Genomic DNA, 23,816 nt, shown 5'->3' with positions numbered 1-23,816 from the left:
GTGTAGTAGTAGTTGTTGCTGCTGTTGCACTACCTCTCTGGGTGGCAGGCTGCCACTGACGGCCTCTGTAACAGCCCCTGGATTGGCCTCTGCCTCTGGGGCGTTCGTTTCTGCCTCTCTGGGCTCTGTCAGAGTCTGGACAGGACCAATTCTTAGTAGGCCAGTTTCTGCTGAATCTCGGTTGTTGTACTTGTAGGAAATCCTTAACAGTTTGCACAGATTTTGCCTTTTCTTCATACTTTTTTAAGACCTCCTGAGCAGAGGAGCCAAATAAATTTTGTTTCTCCATTGGAGCATCCAGGAGTTTAGCTTTAACATGGTCTGGCAAAGATTGTTCCTTCAGCCAGGCATGCCTACGAATAACTGCCCCAGTCATAGCTGACCTAAATGAAGCCTCCAATGCATCATAACCACACTTTAAGGAATGATTACTAACCTGCTGTGTGTTGTGTACTAAATCATGAAGGGATTTACGGTCAAGGGGCTCAGGAGAAGAAAGCTTCTTGTTCAGTTCATCTAACAAATACTCTTGGTACTGTATCATATGAAATTGACAATTTAGTGCCCTGACGGAAAGAGTTGCAGAAGTATATACCTTCTTTCCCCATCTCTCTAAAGCTCTAGACTCTCTTTCAGAAGGTGGAGGATTTTTGGCAGTGGCAGCCGCAACCCCTTTAGGGCCCAGAGTAATAGTTTCAGGGTCTGCAGAATGGGCTTTATACAGATGAAAATGAGAATCCGGGACCCTGTAGTATCTATCAGGTTTGGCAGGGGCCGGGGAGAGACTATCAGGGGCTATACTGACATCATTGTACACATCATCAATTACATTCAAAACAGGAGGTATAGCCAAGGGCCTATGCTGAGGCAAATGTAAAAAGGTCCTTAATCTTTTTCTAGAATCAGAGAATTCCTGACCCTGCCATTGAAAATGCTCTCTCATGGAGTGTAGAGTCTCACCAAAGGAAAACTCTTCAGGAGGGGAGGCCGAAGGGATAGATTCTTCAGCATCAGAATCCTCATAGGGCGAATAAGCCTCCTCCTGGTGGTCTGACAACTCAGAACCATCCGAGGACTCATCTGAAGAGTGTGGGTCTGAAGGCTCAGTCCTGGGCCTTTTGTCTGGTGGAGGGTGAGAGGCCCTGTCCGGGTGAGGTTGTGAACCTCTAATTAAAGAAATAAGGTCCTCTGCAAGGCTGAGGATCTGAGAACAAGAGGAAGGCCTCTGGGAGGTATTCTTGGGAGGCAAAGCTTTAGAAAGTTTAGCAGCTTTAGCCCTAGAAAAGGCCTTAATGGACATGGAAGCAGGGGGCCTAGCTGCCCCACGTGCAGGGGTAGATATGTCCAAAGGTATGGTGTCAGACATATCCTGGGCACTGGTTTCGGTAGGTAGTTCGGTAGCCGACTCAGCCGGGGCCTCCCGGGCCGCGGTGGTCGGTTGAGTGGATTCGGATGAAGGAATCTCCGAGGACTCTGTTTCAGCCGAAACCGAGACACTCGTAGGCCTTACCGTGGTTTCAGCTGAAACCGCGGGCCGCAAGTGTCGGTCCTTGTCCTTCCGTTTTTTCACCAAATGTGATGTCGGAGTCTCCGACGGCATTTTATATGCAAAACTAGCCCCAAAAAATTCCTCTGCAAACTCCGACCGACGTCTAAGAGTTCGTCGGTTGAAGGAAGCACAGGCTGAACAGGACGATACGTCGTGGTCTGGGCCTAAGCAAGGAAGGCAGTAGGAATGGAAATCCTTATGAGGTATTTGTTTCCCACAAGTTAAACAATTATTTACTTTATCTGACATCGGCTGAGGCAAGAAAGAGTCCCCAACGGGGTACTTAGCTTTTTCGAAGTTTTCGGTAGCTGAAATCACTGGATCTGACCGACCGGCACTTGCGAACAGCTTCTGCTTCGGGCACCGCGCGGCAAGAAAGACTGAGGAAAATGGCGTCGGCTGATGCTTTTATACCCCAGACGCTCTGACGTCGGGGAAGGTGCAACATCAGCCGAGGCCAGACCCAGACTTTGGAATCCGGCCGACCGAAGGGCTGCCTGAGGCAGGACAACCCATATGTTATGACTGCAGATGCATCCTTGAAGGACATCATTCGATACTATTCAAGGTTTTTGGATGATATTTATATTCTCTGGGATGGAGATGAAGACAGTATCAATCAGTTTATGGAATATATTAATAACAGTAGTGTATATTTAAAGTTCACACTCGCCCATAGTATGAATGGTGTAGCTTACTTGGATACATTTGTATACAACGGAAATGGTAAATTTAAATCTAAAATTTACAGAAAAAGCACATTTACCAACTCGTATATAGAATATTCTAGCAACCATCCAAGTAAAATGAAATACAACATTTTTAAGGGGCAATGTAGAAGGGCCATTAGGATAACTTCAGATACAGAGGATGTGATTGCAGAGTTGGGATTTATTACAAATTTATTCAAAGATCGAAACTACAACAGTATGATGATGAATGACGTGTGTAACTATGTACTAAATGAAAGGGGGGGAAAAAATATATTCCATTGTTAGGATTTAAGAAAAAGGGAGTAGATCTGAATTTGGGAAAAGAAATTGAGAAAAGTTACAATAGAGCATGTGTGATAGAGTATGGTCCGTACACAGAATACATTAAAACAATTATATCCAGTGCATGGAAAGTAATAATGGCAGATCAGGAAATTAAGGATGTTGTAGGTACACATCCCACTTTTGTGTATAAAATGGGAAGGAATATTAAAGGATTTTTAGAGGGGGCTACACGACACAAGGGAACAGAAAATAAAGGCAAACACACAACTAGATGTGGAGCCTGTAATCAGTGTTTCGCCATCAATTAAAGTGAAGGGTTGATATTAAATAACATCAATAGCACCAGGATATGGTTTGTGAAAGGGAATTGTTCTACTAAATTTGTGATATACTTGGCCAAGTGTACAGAATGTTATGCATATTATATAGGCAAAACGGAGCGATTTTTCAAAAAAAGAATATATGCCCATTTATATAGTATAAAGTCAAAGGATAATAAGAATGCATTATACAGGCATATAGAGAAATGTGGTATAGAGCATAAATTTACCTTTGGTATATTAGAAAGTGTAATCTCTGACCCTAGAGGGTGTGATGTTAAGAATGTATTAGCTTGCAGAGAATTGTGGTGGCAGTTGTATACAGATGCCACCACATTCCCTGGATTAAATGAACATATATCAATTAAACCTCTGTTAGATAGACGTACTTGATTTTGTAGTTAATATATTTATCATATGTAAAGAATTTTTATATGTAATTTTTTATATGTATTTTTATTGTAGTTTAGTTTTTGTCACATGTATTAAGAGAGTAGGTATATATATATATATATATATATATATATATATATATATATATATATATATCTACACACACACATTAGGATGTGCTTGACATGAAAGTATGTTGCTTTAAGAAATACTAAAAAGTTTTGGCGCAAGATTTGCTATTTAAACTGAAGGCATTTGTATGCAAATTGTTCTGATGAAGCTCATATTGTGATGAGTGAAAGCACTTAACATCAGTGTACGTTACTACTTGTTTTTTTATGTTTTATCGTGGATTAAATTCTACTTGCTGATTTTACACGCTGTGGCAGTTTCATGTGTTGGATGCATTAAGCGTTTTTCAGTGGAGTTACATTTTATCTTGTGGACTAAACGCTTATTGTTTTGTGGTTTCTGTTATCAGGCCCATCATAGAATACAATGCCCCTTTTGGGATGTACCTTACCCGACACCTGCAGCAATTACAGAGACCCCAAAAGTATCTCACCAAGAGGATCAAGGGTCTCAAACAGATGCCATATGCTGCTCGGTTAAAAAAACTCCAGCTCTACTCAGTTGCATACCGCCTACTTCGAGCGATCTATGCCTGACATACAAAGCTATGTCAAATCCAGAATTAATGGACATGCTCCACCTCAGTAAATCTAAATCCCTTAGAGCCACACGCTCGAGGGACTTGAACCTCAGCACAGAAATAAATAGAACTTGCTGGAGGGACAGGTTCATAACCCAGAGGCTCCCTTCGCTCTGGAATAGAATTCCAGTTCATGTGAGGCAGAGCACCTCACTGAATCTCTTCAAGAAGAATCTCGATAGGTGGATGGGGGATCGTAGGTTTGTCCCAGGGATTACTCCTGTGTCACTATTAGACAGAGGCACAGTATACTCAAATCAAGGGGTGGCATAAGCCATACAGAATCGGGCTAGGCTTATAATTGCCCCAGGCCAGATAGCCTAGTATGAACCTATGAACCTATAATAATTAACACACAAGAAAAAACTACTACACCACAGAGATATCCAAGAGTTCACAGATCACACAGAAACTTAAAATAATACAGATGGGCAGGTCTGATTTCAAAGAAAAATACCTAATTAATCTTTACTAGCTTTAACTATTCCGGCAAGAAATCACAGTGCTAAAACTTACATGTTAGCATAAGGCAAACTGCTAATAAGTTGAATGTCCAAAGTCAAAATGCTTTCTGGTCTCTTGCGAGAAATAGTATTTAAACATTACTAACAAACATGTCTCTGAGGCCCTCCTAAATTACATCATTTTTGATACTTGGGTTTTCCCAGTATTCATATTGCATCAACTTAACACCTGGTCTGAGTTCTCAGGCCACAGACTGCATTATTTAGCAATCTAACACCTCCTCAGAAACTTACAAGACATTTCACATGTATATGCTAGCAGAAACCAGAGCAATAACACACCTTCCACATCCAAATTCTAGTCATAAACTTTAGCCTTAAAATAATGGGCATGAAATCTTCATCCAGCCGTCCCGAATTCTAACATGAAATGGTACAACATGCTTCAGTGGGCTAGTAGAGTGCAATGTTGTCACATTTTGCAGTTCCACATTTCATAGTATTCTTTACACTCAAGAAACATGCCTGTATTTTACATTTATTTACAAATGCGAGAATTATATATCAAATTCTATTTTACTAGGCTGGCAGCCTTCGCCCATCTCTCCCCAGTCGTCACAATCCCCACCATACACGACCAAGTATTAAGGAAAATCTTGATTTTATTTATTTAACATCTATGCACTGGGAAAGTCTGACTTGGAAGGAGCCAATTTTCACCGGAGGCCCGGGGAGAAATGCTCCAGACACGTCTTTAAAATGCATAAAGATCGAGCTCATTGCAAAGTCAAACATTTTCCATCAGAACTTGCACATAACACCATAACTCAAACTTATTTGCACACTAGTCTCCTGTACGCTTTGCAAATTTTGACTTGCCTACAGTCCTCTCGTCTTAGCTAGAACGACAACAAGACTGCAAAGTTGGCAAATAACTACATTAACTTAACACCATCACCATCTTGCACTTCAGTGCTTTAACTTACTTACCTTCCTATTCAGTTAGCCTACAGTCAGATTAAGACTGCCCACAACATCTTCTAAAGCCCAACTACAGTCATCCAATCTACTATTTAAAATCATGTTGAAAATGTACCTGTCATCAAAATGGTCCTTGTATTTTTAACATCCCCCATTACTAAGCCCTATTCTTAATCTAATTATCTTACATCTGCATTTTAAAATCTCAACAAAATCATAATCAATAAAACAATCCTGCTCTTGTATCATCACCATTACCAAATCAAGTAAATATCATCAAATCCTTACACTTTCACCTGCTTACATCTCCAGTGAATGGTTGAATAAAATCTGCACCTGTCTCAACGGTTTAATTTGCAGTCATTACCATGATTTCCTTGTAACTATGTGCGCGCACCTCTCTCTCTCATATATATATATACATACATACATACCTAGACATACATACACACACACACACACACAAATACACACACACATTTATGTATGTATGTATACACACACACAGATGTGTGTGCGTTTGTTTACGTGTGTTAGAATAATCTGCCATCTGTGTACTAAAATTTAAAAACTGTAAAGTTATCATTTGTCTGGACACTGGACCTGGTACACACACAGTATTTCCAGATGCAACTCTCTGCATCAAGTGCAATTTCCCTTAAGAGCACACAGAGACCATAGTCAGTCAAACAGGGACAAGTTTCTCCCTCTTTCTCCAGATCCCCAATAAGACTCCCCACTGGCGCAGCTGCAGAGTTCAGATCTTAGCTGAGTGACCAAGCCAAGACCTCCAGCACCCTTTCTGTCCCTGCCCAAGTAGTTAAAACATACACAAACACACCTGGGAAAGGCTGACACAGATTTACTAGCTATGCCCCCTTCTGCCCAGACTATAAGGTAGTTTCCCCTGCCATGAGTCACTCCTTAGCAACTTTAAGGCGCTCAGCAAAGGGTGTCCAATTTTACTGTACGTTACTTTTAGTACAAATGGTAGTTTGACCAAGAGCAAGGCTGTTAGGAATGGCCCACAGTGTCACCAAATAAATATGCAAGTACTTTCAGAACTGAAATTGCGCTACAAAGATCATCCACAATGAAAAGTTTAAATATATTTAATAATCAATAAAACAACAAGAAAGTACTCCGTATATAATTACATCAGAGTTCAAAATCACAAGAAATATACAGGACAGTCTCAAATTAATAAAGACATCTAAATTAAGCTTTGCTATATTCCTGACTATATGTAATAGAATTATACTGTTCCCTAGAAACATACTTCATCAGAGCAACGCAGATGTGTGGTGAATGGATGTTGTCAGGTCCAAGACAGAATGCAGATTCTTACAAAGAGACTTCCCAAATTAATATCTCAAATATTACTGCTGGAATAACTTGCAGAATGACACCATTCCTTGTCATTTGACTCCAAGTTCCCAGGCTCAAAACAACCATTGATGACAACTGGTAGCATTTAGCTTCTACCTGTGAAAATACATAGACCTCATATTTGGCAAAGGCTGGAAGTTGTAAAACAATAAAACATTTCCAAGACAAACTAGAAAACTTCTCAGCACATACATTATGTCTCCTTGCTGCCATAAAGTAATTTAATTTCAGTTATTTTTCTGAAGTTAACCCCCTGTATTCCAGTTTCCACTATTAAAATATACATTTAAACAGTTACAAAAGTGCATGTACATTTCCGTTCTATGCCAGTAGGGCATCCTGTGGTTACATTTTAAGCGCAAGCACTTTATAAAATATCTTTTCAACACACATCTGTACAAACCTAGTTTGATATACACAGGACATACAGTTCTAATACAGGCATCTTATATGAATCATGTTGATCTCCACAAACGACATACAATTATTTACAACATTCCAGATAGCTGGGCTGGCAGTATCTCCTTTCGTGACACCATGTAACAATATAAAAACAACATTTATAAAATAAAATGGACCTCTCCTATTTACACCACCTGTTCAATTCATAAACACACTGCATCAAACTGACAACCTTAATGACACTGACTTTATAATTCAAAATTCATACCCACTTATTAACATCACACCATATAACTTACACTAACTCTTCACCCGCCACAAATCATACCCTCAGCATTAGAACATTCTAGCCTTTGAGAAACATTAAGGAGCACACCAGTTGGTGTCCTAAAATACTGCTACAAAATGAACATAGCTGCAGAAACATACAAGTATTGTATACAAACATACAAGTTTAACACTCAACTGTGGCACTACCAAAGTAAAAATAATAGAACTTTATCCTCTCTGATAACACAAACTGGTGAAACATTCAACTAATATGGACCTTGCCTGTTGTAAATCAAACAAATCTCACAAGCAAACACTTCCCTTCATAACCCTTTTTAAAGGCATGCACCTTAGCACTCGCTTGCAAAATTAGATTTATAAGCAATATGTGCAGAAGTTTAGCCATACACTTGTGACATGTGAGACACCTTTTAAAAAAATCCAGAAGTAAAAATAACATTTTCAACTCCGAACACTCACAGCTCAGAATAATGATCTCCTGCACCAGTCTAGAACATTCAGTTTCTTAGCTTACATTCTTCTTTTTTTTAAAGCATGGACTTCACAATGTGCCTATTAAACTATGTTCATTACAAAGAACATATATTATGTTCAAATGCTACTTTATCTATTTGGTGTGATATGCACCCATTTAAAATTTTACAATTAAGTCTTTATTATATTATAGACTGTTTTCAATATTTAGATTTTCATTTAGAACTCAGAATTATGTTAAATCATCATAAACTTCACAAGCAAATTTTATTTCTTCACTACATTTTTTCTTACATCACACACCTCAATCAGTCTGCAAAAATATTCTTGAGAGAAGCAACACACACTCACAACATGGAAAAAAAAAACTATCACATTAGTTTCCTGAGACACACAATTCCATTATACACACACACACACTTTTGGTAATCTGTTTAGCCGATAAAATTTAGTTGACTAAACGGATGGTCAACAGGTGTGTGAGACAATTCTTGGGGGGGGGGTAAGGAAATATGCCCTTTCTCCATTACTGTACAATCTGGGAGTTAATATAAATATATATATATATATATAAATAAATTAGCATGGGGGTTTGCCGCACTGCAAAAAAAAAAAAATGTTTTAATATAATTTTTAATTTGACGTCACCAAAATCAATCTGCGCACTAGCAGTAGTGTATCAATGTTTTGTCGCTGACTTGGTAAACGTAGATATTTGGGCGTCTTGCTCAATTTCAGGACACCTATATACAGAGACAAATACATATACATATATGGGTCCCCTTTGATTGAAGTTTCAAAACTTCAAGAATCATATGGCAGAGACCATATGATCAAAGTTTTGAAACTTTGAATGCTTTCAAATGAGATCACCGCACAGCACGTAACGGGAGTGTTACCATTCTCCTTGCTGTAGTGTGATCTCGGAGTTGTTATATTTAAGTAGCAGGGGGGGTGTGGGGGGTACAGGTGGGGCCTGCCTTCCCACCAAAAACGTAACGGTAAAAATTTTTTTTTTATAGTTTGGGAGTTTTTCTTGCCTGTTCAAAGTTTCAAAACTTCAATCATATGGTCTCGGTCATATGATTTTCAAAGTTTTGATACTTCGATCAAACAAAGTAGATCTATATATATTTATTTATATATATATATATATATATATATATATATATTATACACACACACATATACACACATCATATACCTATATAAAAACACCCACACACACACATTTTATTTACATTTTGGGACTTTGTTAGTCCCATTAGGCCAAAGGCCTCAGGGAAAACTTAAAGTGGCATTTATTCTGACTACAGGAAATTTTTCTTCCCATTCTCTTTTTAAGTGCCAAGGAATGTTTTTTTGTTTACTTCCACCTATGCAACCACAAACTCAGGCAGATGGGGCCTTGGTTTAACATCTTATCAGCAGTACACTGCATACTCCCCCATACTCTGCACTGCAGTTCAGGACTGGAAAATTAATTCAGAGACCTGGTGTGGGAAAAGAACCCACTGCCTTCTGCACCAAAAGTGTATGTGTTACCTTACAGAGACTACACATATACTTACAGATATGCATAAGCAAACACATACAGAATGTGTGGAAATCCAATGCACCCAAGACATTTAACACATCCCCAGTAAACCCTGCCACTTGAAATTACTCCTCATAAAAAATTGCATTCCACAGCATAATTAGTGTGACCACTTTATTACAGGCTTTGTGATATAACATGCTAAATCATTCAAAGTTAACATTTTATAAATGGTCCAGTGAAACCCTTGTCACGTTGCACCATCCTTTACCAATAACCAGCAAACCATGGCCATGCTACTGAAACAGTTGTAAATTTCTGCTTCTAAGCTAATCATTAAAACAAAAATTATAAAATTACATAAAATTACTTGTCACCCTCAAACTCCTTCACAGCAAAATTATTAACATCCAAAATCAAGTGGACATTTTGAATTCTTTCCATCACATGACTACCAAGAATATGCCAATATCATGTTTCCTTCTCCTTCTTCACTCTCAGGCTCCCAGTATTTTCTCTGTTCAACAATTTCACAGCCATTGTTACCTTTTCCAGGATACAAACCAAATGATTCATTTGCACAGTCCAAAAGTAGACAGAAATCCTTGCAAACTATCCATCACAGACTGGACAAAGGTACATGGTAGCATTTCTGATTATCTTTTAACACTCCTGGAAATGACAACTTTAACCTTAACTTATGCCACCTACATGCCCTGAATACATTCAAAAACAAGGTTCTTTGTTCTCAGGAAACAGTGATCCACCCCCTACGGGCCTAGCTTTGACCACTGGTACTTTCCTTGGGCTGCTACAGTCTGTGAAAAATATATATTTTTTATATTAAGTAACTGCCTGAAACAAAATCACTTTCAGCTTATCATACATCCTTTGCTCTACAGTCAATGGCAATCTAGGAGTTATTTTTCCCCTAAAGAGGTCATTGGGTATTGAAATAACAGTGCATTATACCATTAACAAAATCCAAGCAGTCAAATTATTCTTGTATTTCCACAGTGACACTGAGCGACAAATTACACTTTTTTTTTTTACACAGGTTTGTTTTTCCACATATTATAATGTGAATGTTAAAACTTATTACAAAAAGAAGCTATGTACATTTTAAAATTTAAAACTATGTCTCCATTTGGGTTGAATGAGGACTTCAATTGGAAGGCACTGTTTAATTGATTGTTAGGATGTAAGTGAATAATTAGCTATTATACTAGTGTATATATTGCCACAGTTTTTATTGTGTGTTATACTCCTTGAAGGCTTTGGCAGAGACGTCAGAGACTACAGTTTTTTAATAAATCTTTTGGTGGATACCGTGGTTGTTGCTTTTCTACAAGTAGTTCCTGTTCTTTGGTTCGTTTTCTCATGTCTACTGATCCACAGTTCCACCTGCCTCATATATTTAGAGAGACTATGGATGGAAACCAAATGTCTTTGGATAATTTTTTGTCTAACACAGCTGAGAGAGGTCAGCGACAAGCCCCCCAGAGAACTGGGACTGATAATAATACAGTGTGGGAGAAATGGGAGGAGGATAGGCGCAAGCGGGTAGAAAACTACCTTTGGTTGTGAATACGGAAAATAAAGTACTATTTGATGAGTTGGAGAAACAAATGTGGAAGGAGACTGCCACCTATTATAATATATGTGGTTTGCAGAAATATCTGGAGACTGAAACCACGCCGAGGGGCCTTAGGGTTTTTAAGGATCCCACTACTCCGTTTAATTTATCATCGGACACAGATTGTGTCTTCCATAAAAGATGGGTGAATGCTGCTCATAAATGTGTGACCGAATGGTTGCACATTTTAATTGAACGTGACCAGCTTAAACAAAAAGAACTGTGTTTAAATATAAAAAAGTTGTGTGCTGATTTAACGAACAATGTACCTGCTTCTACATTTGAAGAATTCTTGAAACAAACTAACTTAAAATTAAAAGAATACGAGGCTACTTTAATTGACAGAAAAAAAGGAAAGCTACTACGTGATGTGCGTGACTATGAAACCAACAGAGCTTTCCTTTCCAGAGCCCAACGTAACAAGGGGCGCAAGCAAGTTAGATTTCAATCAAGTGCGGTTGGTAACCAGTCGCATTATTCTTCAGCGTCGGAAGGTGGATACACTTCGTTTGAAGAAGATAACATCGATTCCGAATAACCTATGCTTCCTGCAGCTCAACAAATGGACAGTTTCCGTCAAACTTTTCGTGGCGACTCCACTACCACATTTCAGAACGCTCAAGGGCAGAAGCGTTCACGTGAACAGTTCTCCAATGCAGGTGGCCAGCGTTTTGGACAGGGGGGATTTAAACGTGGCAAACGGTGACTATAGCTTTGATTCTCATGCCATTAATACTAAAGAATATGTTATCAACTTGTCAGGCTACGAGTTCAACGATATAGAAATGTCTGTGCTGAACAAGGGATTGAAATTTATCCCCACTGTAGTCACACGACTACATGACATCCAAAAGGATGTGTATTCATTTGGCAGAAAACTACATTTAAAATATTTTTTTAAATATAATCAATTTTCTTATTTCACTGTGTGTAATGATAGTAATAGTAGTTTTTCGGATAGTTTTTATTCGTGTGTGTCAGATGATGTAGCAAATTTGACACGACTAAGGTTCCTTCTTCAAGTAATTTTGTTCCTAATAGTTTAAATGTGGATGTATGCCAGTGTGTTAATTTGATTAATCATTTTACCGAGATTGCATATAAAGAGTTTATGGGTAATAAATCAAATACTGATTATAACATGCAGTATGAGGAATGGAAAGCCTTGATGTCACTTGGCAGGTTGAATGATATTATATTTAAGCCATCTGATAAGGGCAACAAATTGGTAGTTATGCACTTCACGAATTATCTGGCCATGTGTATGGAGCATTTAAGTGATACTAGCACGTATAAAACAGTGGATTCGAATGTGTATATTACATCTATTGATGAATATCTGGACCTCATTAACAAAGGGGTTAGATTAGGGTATTTTTGTCAGGCAGAGGTTAAGAATAAATTTAAAGTGGAAGGTTGTTCAATGGCTTTATTTTACTGTCTGCCTAAAATACATAAGAACTTGCTAAAACCCCCAGGCAGGCCTATAGTTTCAGGTTCTCATTATTTTCTACATAATTTAGGTATTGTTTTGCATCATTTTCTTACTCCTTATGTTACTAAATTACCATCTTACATCACAGATGTGTTTGATTTTTTGGAGAAGATTAAGAAGGTACAATTTAATCATAATACACTGTGGGTTACTATTGATGTTAAGAGCCTATACACAAATATTAAACACCAGTTTGGGATGGAAGCTATTAGGTTCTTTTTAGGAGAGTCCCCAGCTACAGAATATATAGTTGAATTGATTTATTTTTGTTTGACTCATAACTTTTTTGAATTTAATAATATTATTTATCAGCAGTCACAGGGTACGGCTATGGGGGCTGCATTTGCCCCCATGTATGCTAATCTTGTTATGGGGTTGTTTGAGTTAGAGGTTATTTATAAACAATTTTTTTCATACACATGTGATTCAGTACTACAGGTACGTTGATGATTTGATATTTTTAGTTGATGGTAGTAAATCTGCCATAATGGAATTTTTTATTGATTTAAATAAGAACAGATATATGTTACAATTTGATGGGTTGAAAATTGGGACTATTGTTCCTTTTTTGGATGTTATACTAGATATTTCTGATGGTACTAATTTGGTTACCTCTCTTAACAGGAAGTTTGAAGGGGGGTTCCAATATGTACATGGCACGAGTGGCCACCCTTTGCACACATTAAATGCTCTCCCTTATGGGGAAATGTTAAGAATTCATAGATTGTGTAATAAGTCTGAAATTTTTCATGAAGAATTAAGGTCTATGGTGCAATCATTTATAGCCCGAGGCTATAGCAATGAAATTTTAAGCAACAGCTTTAATAGGTTGTTTAGTAGTAACAAACAAGTAGTGCCCATAATTTCTGCTATCCATGGGTCTGATGTCTATCTACATGATAGAGCACAAGACAAAAAGGAGACTATATATTTTGTTACTACTTTTGGTTGTTTCACTATGAAATTTATTGAAATTGTTACTAGATTTTGGTATTATTTATGTTCTTTGAACAGTGTACAACAATGGCTAAAGTTAAATCTAAAATTTTCATATCGTAGGGATAAAAACATTAAAAATTTCTTGGTTAAAAGTAAGTTTAGTCTACCTCCACCTGTATTATATAGGGAACCTGTTAATGTTGGTACTTGTTCCTGTGGAAAGTGTAAAGCCTGTAAGTTTATTGTGCCATATTTTACTTTAATTAACAATATAAAATTTAGTACTAAGAATTGTTTTCATTGTAATTCAGTAGGTGTTATTTATTCCCTACAATGTCCATGTAAAAAAAATTATATTGGAGAGACTAAAAGGACATTTAAAGTGAGGCTCTTAGAGCACATCAGAGATATAAACAATGTTAATGAAGAAAGCCCTATAGCCTTGCATTTTGCACAATTTCATGGGGGCAATAGTAATACTCTTAAAGGTACTGTTTTAGAACAGGTTTGTTTTTCCACATATTATAATGCGAATGTTAAAACTCTTTTATTACAAAAAGAAGCTATGTACATTTTAAAATTTAAAACTATGTCTCCATTTGGGTTGAATGAGGACTTCAATTGGAAGGCACTGTTTAATTGATTGTTAGGATGTAAGTGAATAATTAGCTATTATACTAGTGTATATATTGCCACAGTTTTTATTGTGTGTTATACTCCTTGAAGGCTTTGGCCGAGACGTCAGACTACAGTTTTTTAATAAATCTTTTGGTGGATACCGTGGTTGTTGCTTTTCTTCAAACAGTGATCCACCCCCTACAGGCCTACCTTTGACCACTGGTACTTTCCTTGGGCTGCTACACTCTGTGAAAAATATATATTTTTTATATTAAGTAACTGCCTGAAACAAAATCACTTTCAGCTTATCATACATCCTTTGCTCTACAGTCAATGGCAATCTAGGAGTTATTTTTTCCCCTAAAGAGGTCATTGGGTATTGAAATAACAGTGCATTATACCATTAACAAAATCCAAGCAGTCAAATTATTCTTGTATTTCCACAGTGCCACTGAGCGACAAATTACACTTTTGTGCTTCATTTTCCAAAGTCACCAAATTCTGTTCATTTGGCACATTTTAGCTCTTCAATTCCAGTAACATCCAAGTCAGTGTGTTCTTTCAAAAATTCACTACAATGATAACATAACTCAAGTTATCTCACATTCTCAACAATCCTGAGACCACTTTCATATGCAGATGTACAACTTCCAAAGCACTATCCAAACCAGTGTTTCAAAGCTAAACTGATGATTACCTTGTCCACTTGATGGTGGCTTCACATCAACACACTGCCCCCTGTATTCTTATTCCTTCAGACCTTCAACAGACATATTCTCTTCACATTTTTCAACTTCAAAAACATCATGCACACAAACTCCTCCTCAACCACTTATCTTTACTTATTTGAATTTGTTGACTTGGTTAGAGTCCTGTAACATATGACCAGTTTCAGGCCAGAAAATGCAGACGAGTTACATACAAACTAGGATGCTGCAGTAAATAAAGCACAAAGATACAAGAGTCAAAATTAATGTATTATAAAAGGAAGTTTTATACTACAAAATTAATCATTAAAGCCAGTATACAATACACTAACAGTAAGAGTAGCAACAGTGTTTTACTGACATTACCACTGCAGCTATATTGTCTCTATGCACCTATGCTGTACTAAAATTGCTGTCATAAATGTAATTTAAATCTAATTAACTTGTAGGCGTTAAGACACAGTGTTTACTGATTTAGCACTGCAGTTGTATCTCTGCTACTGATTCAGCTGTGCTGTTAAGTGTTTATTTTACTTTTTCTTGTATGCACAGGATAATTGGCTACTAAATGTATTGTGCATGATTTAAACTTGTTTCCAAACAGTTATGGCACTGTGATGTGTTAACTGCTGAAGCACTCCCAAAGTATCGCAGTAGCATCTGTTCTCCTGCTATCTACTGTTTCTCTCCTGCTCTCTCCACTCTTTCCTCAGACCTGTATCTTTTAACACCCTCCTATCTCCTCATTACTTCCTTTAACCTATCTTTGTCTCATTCTACTAGCTTCACCCTCTCTTTTTCTCTCTTCAAAGCACACTCAAGCAACTCTGCAGTCTGCAGCTACCACCCACCCATACAGTCTAAGGAGGAGTCAGTACTGCAGAACTAAACCAAGGATACATCTTTTGCACCTGAAGACCAGGGTCAGTCCATCCAGGCATTCTACATATATGTGTTATGATAGTGAAGCTTTAACATTAGCAGTGTTACTTAGTAGTTCTCAGCGTGCCAATAAAACTGACTGACTGAGCCTTGTGTTCGCCCCACCAGCTTGTGCAGTAATCCTAACTGTCCGCTAGACAGTATACACTTAATTCAGGTCCTGCCTATTCTCTGTGATTAAAACTAAGCCTCAAGCAGCCCTTTCAGTGCTGTTTGCCTTAGTTTTGTATCACTTGAGCCCCACCTGTTTATTTGCATCTCTATATGTTCCCGTTCATTGCTAATACACACTCTCAGCTTTAAAATAAACTTTGGTGTCTCTTCTCTCCTTCACTTTACAGGTAGAGTTTGTATTACTCACCCCCTCTGAGGCCTTTACTGATAGTTTTCCACTGCTTGCGTCTCTGGTTTGGCTGGTTTCTTTGCATTACACCTGGTTCACACACTTTTTGCTACCACCCTCCCCCAATACTAAGTCTATATTAGTTTCCTGCTGTGTATGGAGCCATCTTTAAATTACTAGTCTCCCATCAGGACACAAGTGCTCTTCAGCAATTGAATCCTGCTCGCTGGTAGGCCATTAGATACTTAACTGGGGATCCACAGCTTGGATGGTTTTAACCCCTGCTCCATTCGCCTGCGCTATGCACAGGCTCACTTTTGCATCCCATCCCACCTCCACTACACATCTAGACTTATTCTAAGCACTAACCCCTCCCAATAACCAGCAACCAATCAGAACAATACTAGGGACTTCTCTCCTCTACCGCCCACAGTACGCCAAACCACTTCTAATCTAACTGCTCACCTGATACAGTCATGCTTCTACCTAATGTGCTTACACTCCTTACCTGCACTCTTCTTGCACACTTTACATCCTACCAGGACTCCATAATAGACACATTCAACCACAAACACTGCACCCTTACTCTCACTTCTATCCATCACCCACCTTCTAATTACACTTGTCATACCACGACAATCTCCATCTCAATGCACCCATCGTACTACCAGTCACCTGTTACAGTAAAAACAAAATCCCTAAAATATGACAGGCTAATTACCAGATTTATAAAACTTATGTTTACTGCCCCATCTAAATTAGCCCTCAGTGCAGATATCCACCCTAACCCTGGTCCTACCATTACCAACTCCTCACCTAAAAATCTGCCTAACAGCTGCTACTTCTCACAACTAACAACGAACAGAAAGCCAACTGACTGCCTCGTCATGTGTCTAAATATCAGAAGTATAACAAATAAAACCCATGGCCTAAATGCCAACATAGCTGTATACTCTCCTGATATTCTCATCCTGACCGAAACCTGGCTCAAACCTCACATCAAAAGTGAGGAAATACTCCCAACAGGTATTGACATTCTTTGAGTAGATAGACTAAGAAAGGGGGTAGTGTGGCTCTAATGTTTAAACACCACCTCAACATCCAGATCCTTAACACATCTGCCCCTCACATTGGAAATGAAGAAATCCTATATGCCAACCTCAAACTAAACCCAAATAAAACAAACATCTTCATAGGATGCTACTTCCCACCTGGCCAAAACATCCCACCACTAGAAAACCTCCTGAACTGGCCTAACTATTCCCTACCCCAGGAGACCATAATTCTAGGTGATTTTAATATCATCTGGCTATCTTGTAGTAACAATCATCTAGCCCACCACCTAAACCTTCATGGCTTCTCCCAACTAATATAATCACCTACCCGGATAAATAAAAACTTTAACAAACATACTACTCTCGACTAAATATCAGTTGATAAAGACCCTCACACTCATACTTAGCTGGCTGTCTAGCAGACAGCCTCAGTGATCACACTCAATATTCCTTCTGAGAAACAACTTAAATTGTGCTAAACTCATCATCTATAGGCAAATACGAAATAGGGTAAACTTTAACCCTCTCTCCTTTTTCTCTTCCCTTCAAAAATGTGATTGGACACTACTAAAGTACCTCAATCTAGATGAAGCCATCCACTTCAACAGCACCTTCCTAAACATCCTAAACACACAGGCCTCCATAAGAAATGCCACAGTCAAAACACACAGTACTCCCCTTGGCTACAAAAAAAGCACCAAGGCACTAATGAAAATCAGAGATAAGCCCTGGGAGCACTGGCACTTAACAAAAACCCACTTCTCTAGACAGTCATTCCTAGAGTTGCGCAAGAATGTCAAAAAGCAAATAGAAGATAATATTGTGTTTTATCAGTCGTACCTAAACTCCTCCCATCACAACCCCTAAGCAGTTCTGGTCCACAATAAACTCCATTCTCCACCCAAGTAAAGTAGGCACCACCCCATCTTCCACTCTCCCTTCCTCCAACAGTATTGCTTACTCATTTAATAAACACTTTACTGAGACCATTCTGTCTTTGACTAAACAACACAACCCTCTACCCATCCTCCCCACATCAAAACCAAATACTCTGCCCACAGTCTTTATCAGTACCTACCTCCTATATAAAAAAACTTCTATTGAAACTTAAGCCTACAAAACTTGCAGCTAACCATCTCCCCTCTGAATTCCTAAAAATACCAGCAGAAACCCTAGCGTATCCAGTCCCTGTTTTAATTAAAATCTGTCCTCATCAGAAAGCTACGTCCCCACACTGTAGAAAACATCCCACATCATTCCCCACCATAAAGGTGGCTCCTCCACTGAAATTTTCAATTACTGCCTCATAGCCATCCTTTCTCCATTTTCCAAGATACTTGAGAAACGCATCTTCTCAAGTCCTAGACTGCCTCTTAGCTAATAACCTCCTCTCCAGCACCCAGCATGGCTTCAGGCCACACCAAAGCACTACTACCGCCTTGCTCTGTTTCAGTAATGCTATCCTTCATCATAAAAATAATGGCCTGTTCTCCTCTGCTATATTTCTGGATTTATCCAAAGCTTTTGACACGGTCTCACACAAACTACTAATCTCTGTTCTCACTAACCTATCCTTTTCCCAATCAGCTACTGATTGCTTTCACAGCTATCTAACTGGCCGCCAACAGTCAGTTGTCTGGCATAATGCCCTATCTCCTCGACTTCCTGTAACATTGTGTCCCCAAGGCTCCATTCCTTGGTCCCCCTACTATTCTCACTCTTCACCAATGATCTATTCACAGCCACCAAGCATGCTTCTCTTATACAGTATGCAGATGACTCCATTCTCATCTGCTCAGCCCCAACTATACCTGAACTTCACAAGATCACACAGGAAGACTTTTCATCTGTAGAAAGCTGACTGTCTAATGCCTAGTTATTACTCAACCTGAGCAAGACTAAACTCCTTACCTTCCAACCCAATTATCCCCCACTTTAATATTCTAGCCAAAGACAATACCATCATCTCCCCAACAGAACACACCAAACTACTTAGTGTTGAGATTGATCATCTCAGATTTAACGCTCACATTTCTCTTACCATAAAAAAGGTTCACAAAAAAAAACTAGGTGCATTGTACAGAAACAAAATTCCTCACCAAGACAGACAGAATTTCTGCTGCCAATTCCCACCTAATCTCCACTGTACTCTACACCTCTCCTATACTTACCTACCTTAGACAAACAGACACAAACAAACTAGAGGCTTGCAACAATAAAAGTGCTAAATTTGCCACTGGTGCATCTTATCGCAGCCACCACTGTATCTTACTTAGAGAACTTCACTGGTTTGAACTCCCTCAACTTCACCTGAATCAATTCTCTCTCGCCCACAAGTTAGCAAACTATGCTCTTAAAGTCCCATCCCTTTAAAACCTTCTCCAGCCCTACTTCTTCACTAGACCACCACGCTCCAGCAGCAAACAACTACTTCTAATGACCAAACCCTTGAACTCGGCAGCAGCAGCACTATTCTCCTGCATCATATCCAGATTATTGAACAACCCCCCCCCCCCCACACCCCTCTATAACCAAAATTACCTTCGGACAATCACTTCAAGACTGCACTTAAAACTCACAAATGTCTCTGGTTATCCCCATGCACCAATCCCAACTAGTAGCACTCCTTTTTACCTCCCCTCCACTAGCCACCCTGCCTCCATCGTCTGATCACTGCATTCCTTTCTCTGCAGGCTCTGGTTCACCCTTTACCCTCCTCACTCAATTTCTCAGACCTGTTGTAAGATGCTTAACTACCTCACTTCATCTTAACTCCAAATACATATCCAAATGACTTACATCTAGCTTCCTCTCTCTACCACGAATACTACTCACTCAAGTCTCCTCTCTTACTCCTCTATCTTCCCCTTCCATCCCATTAGCCATTCTAGCTTGTTCCACATTCGTGTGGAACATCTGCTTTATATCTGTTTGAGTTTAGTGCAATATTTGTATACAAGATTTAGGTTTATGAGTTTAGAACAGAATCCGTTTGAGCTTAGTACTATCTGTATATACATCCTACCTTTATTCCTAACCTCTATCTAGATAATGGTACATCTGTATTTCATGTTGTTAGTATATCTAATGTTTGCTACTATATGCATATTCAACTGTTCATGTACTCTGCTGCTCATTTATTGTTCTGTGGAGCTTTTCTCCCCAGACCTCCACTGAAGAAGTCCAGTTGGAATTTCCCGGTAAACAAATGCAAATAAATAAATAACAGTAGAATGCAAGAATATTTACAGATATACAACATGCATGGTTTTACTTGGGGGGGGGGGGGTAAGAAAGTGTGATCTTGGTGTTGTGGAAAAACGAAGGTGGAGAAGGTAGTAAATGACTTCCAGCAAAATTCACTTGTCAGAGAGAGCGTATTTAAGAGAAGATGTTACAGATAGTGGTGGACGATGGTATTAAGTTATGTGTCCTGTTTACAGGCAGTTCCATTCTGATTGTTTTAAGACTTCTTTCTTTCGTGCAATACTTTCAAACATCATTGCCATCTAATCTTCTAGCCTCATGGAGGGTCCAACTCAGTGCCTATTAGAGACCTCAATATCTTTTTTGAACCAATAAAATCTTAAAGAAAAAAAAAAAAACTTTATACACAAACAGAACACATTATTTGACATTAACCTGACATAGCGGGTGAAGAAAGTGACCCGTCTCACAAAGCACCACAAGACTTCCCACCAACCTCAGAATTCTTGAGAACTGCAGCCTGCCCATAGCTACCTTTTCTCCAAACCCATCATCCTGACATAATTTTCTTCCTTAACACATTTTTTGGCCAGTCTTACCTTGTGCCTTTTAGTAGTTTCTATTCATCTGTATAGACGCAAATTCAGTTTTATTTTACAGCATTTATTAAATCATTTACGACAAAGGTGCATACATTAATAGAAAAAAAACTAATAAACCACAGTGACATTTCTCTTTTACATGCATTACATATTGCATATAAGTTTTCTTTTCATTAGCGGACATTCATTCCAACATTACATAAATCATTCAATCCCAGCATTCCCTTAAATCTCACTCATCCTCTTCAACATTATTCTGCATGCATCGTTCCCGCAAATTCCATTTATTTACATACAGTTTGCTCACCTTTTCTAAAGATCCCACCTTCAGTTTATCTCCTTTACAACATTCAGTACTTCAATTACAGTTTGTTTAGATTTTGTCTTCAATTTTCTAGTAATTGCTTTTTTGTCGGGCAATATCATTAAACTTAACGGCAATTCAGAGCAGGTGTCCTAACTCAAAAGAACTCTTTCCTTTATCGGTCATTTGTTTCCACAACAATTCTGACAGACTACCCTGTAGGGATCTTTAAAATCTGCCAAATCGTTACACTCTGAAAATGCACATTCCCAGTTACCACTCCATTTCCCATGACACCTCCAGCAAATGCCACCTACCCAACAAAAAATTATCCTTAGTCTGTTTGGGGTATGCAAATAACTATGCAAATATTTCCAAGCAACACACAAACATTCTGGACTTTTTTTTCATACTTGGGAGTCATACACATGCCCTCCCATTGTAAACTGTCTTTCCAATCTGTCTTCCCAATCTTTTCTAACCTTCTCAGATTGATTCTTGCCATGTAATATTGTATATGCTCGTATATGCCTTGATAATCATCCATTTTTTTTGTCAACAGCTTCTGTTTTATTCTCAACTGAAAACTCAACCAGTGCTTGTCATTTGCTTAGCACTCACCTACCCCTTTACCTGTGCCTATAGTCTGATAATCTCTGTTAGAGAAGGAAGTCTCTAACCTGCAGTACAAACTTCTGCTTGGCCTCATCCTACTCAATTATATTTCCCTCTCTAGATACTTGTTCCCAATACTTCAGTTCCTTTGTCAATTTCCTCCAGCAAATTCCAGCTCCCTCTTGTCTATTTTCTACACCCCTTACTTGAAGTCATCCCTATATAATCTGCTTAATGCATTCCCATGTTTGCTTAATTTTATCTTCTTTATGAATACAACTTTCTGTATAGCTGTTACTCTAAGGATCTGTACCCAAAATCCTCCTCTCTCCTTATTTCACAAATTCCCCCATTTCATCATCATCCCTTTCCACTTTAATCTTCTGTTTGTATAACGTACATGAACTTTAACTGCCATTCAAATCAGGTAATCCTAAACCACCTTATTCTAGCAGGAGGATTAACTTATCCCACTTAACTGCTTCCCTCTTGTCCTTTCCTCCCAAGTAAATCCCTTAAACTCTTTATCTTCATCCACAACTTCATCATCCACAACTTCTCCTCTGATTATATAAATAAAACCAAGGCAGACTAAAAACATTTTCACTGCTTGTATCTCACTATCCATATCCAAAAGCAAGAGCTTTCAGTTCGCCTGTTTTTGTCTTTTGTTTAGTCTGCTGCCATATATACTCGGCTGCCACAACAAAAGCCTTTTCAATCTGAACACCTATACTTCATCTTAACGAGTCCCTATAAATATGGGTACTGCTAAACCAATTCAAATGTGGATACACAGCTTACCACTATAACCTGTACTCCTTTAAGTTTACATCCAAACAGCAAGAACCCAAAAATTACTGCTTCCATCAAAAACAGGCAAAAAAATCCACAGCCGGGGAACTCGGCAGAAACGTTAATAATGTGAACAATACAAAACCTAAAATGTGAGCATTTTCATCCTTTAAAATAGTGAGGCATCTTCAAAATTACCATGTCCATCATAACTTTCTTTTCAAAACCATGTAACCCTTCCCGTACAATTCACATGACCTGATGAAACACCTCCCAAGTGTGTTCAATCCAATATAATAAAATAATTCTGAATCCATTACTCAAGAAAACATGCCACTTCAAAAATGCCACCAAATTAAAATATATCTGCAAAAAAACAAAGCGTATATATATATATATATATATATATATATATATATATATATATATATATATATATATTTTACATTTTTTGACCGGGAGGGTCCAACTGGATACATGTCCATTTTCAGCGGATACCTGGGGAGAAAAGCTCCACAGACTAAGAACAAACAAGTATGAGATTTCTACATAGCAAACAAGTACTCATAAGAGAACATGATTTAAAAAGATTACATAGTTTTAAAGTTACAAAGGAGAATATTCATTGGTAGTTGCAAGTTTTAACAAAATTCCATAGTTATAAGTAGTAACTGAAATAGACTGGTTTCCAGTAATAACATTGATTGAGACAAATGTGAGTAAGAGGGGGTTGGGAGAGGATGTTAGGGTTAGTTTTGTGAGAAGTGGTTGGGGTTGAAGTTGGAATGTGTACAACTGTGGACTATTGGCATGGGTGTTAGCAGGTGAGGCATTTATACGGAGGAGTCACGATTCTTCAAGGGATAGAAGTGAAAGGGAGCATCAGTGTGAGTAAAGGGTTTGTGTGATATGGATCAACCTGGTAAGTACCAAGGGCATAGCCGTGTGAGTTTTAGGTGTTCTTTTAGTAGTTTTTTGAATGTAACCATTGAGTTGGCTGAGGTAATAGCAGAAGGTAATGAGTTCCAAATTTTACCTAGGTAGTTAG

The 23,816-nt window shown here is 38.4% G+C and overlaps 1 protein-coding gene across 1 annotated transcript in view; it reads right to left on the bottom strand.

Moving 5' to 3' along the window:
- The window catches only part of SMCHD1 (structural maintenance of chromosomes flexible hinge domain containing 1), a 3,546,415-nt gene that overhangs the window by 3,509,394 nt on the left and 13,205 nt on the right, over nucleotides 1-23,816 (bottom strand). The gene's annotated exons all lie outside the window — the stretch shown is intronic.

This window comes from Protopterus annectens, chromosome 3.part0 (assembly GCF_019279795.1).
Source record: "Protopterus annectens isolate FY-2018-M chromosome 3.part0, PAN1.0, whole genome shotgun sequence".
Taxonomy (NCBI): Eukaryota; Metazoa; Chordata; order Ceratodontiformes; family Protopteridae; genus Protopterus; species Protopterus annectens.
The sequence above is the reverse complement of the archived record's forward strand: the minus strand, read 5'-3'. Positions and strand labels throughout refer to the sequence as shown.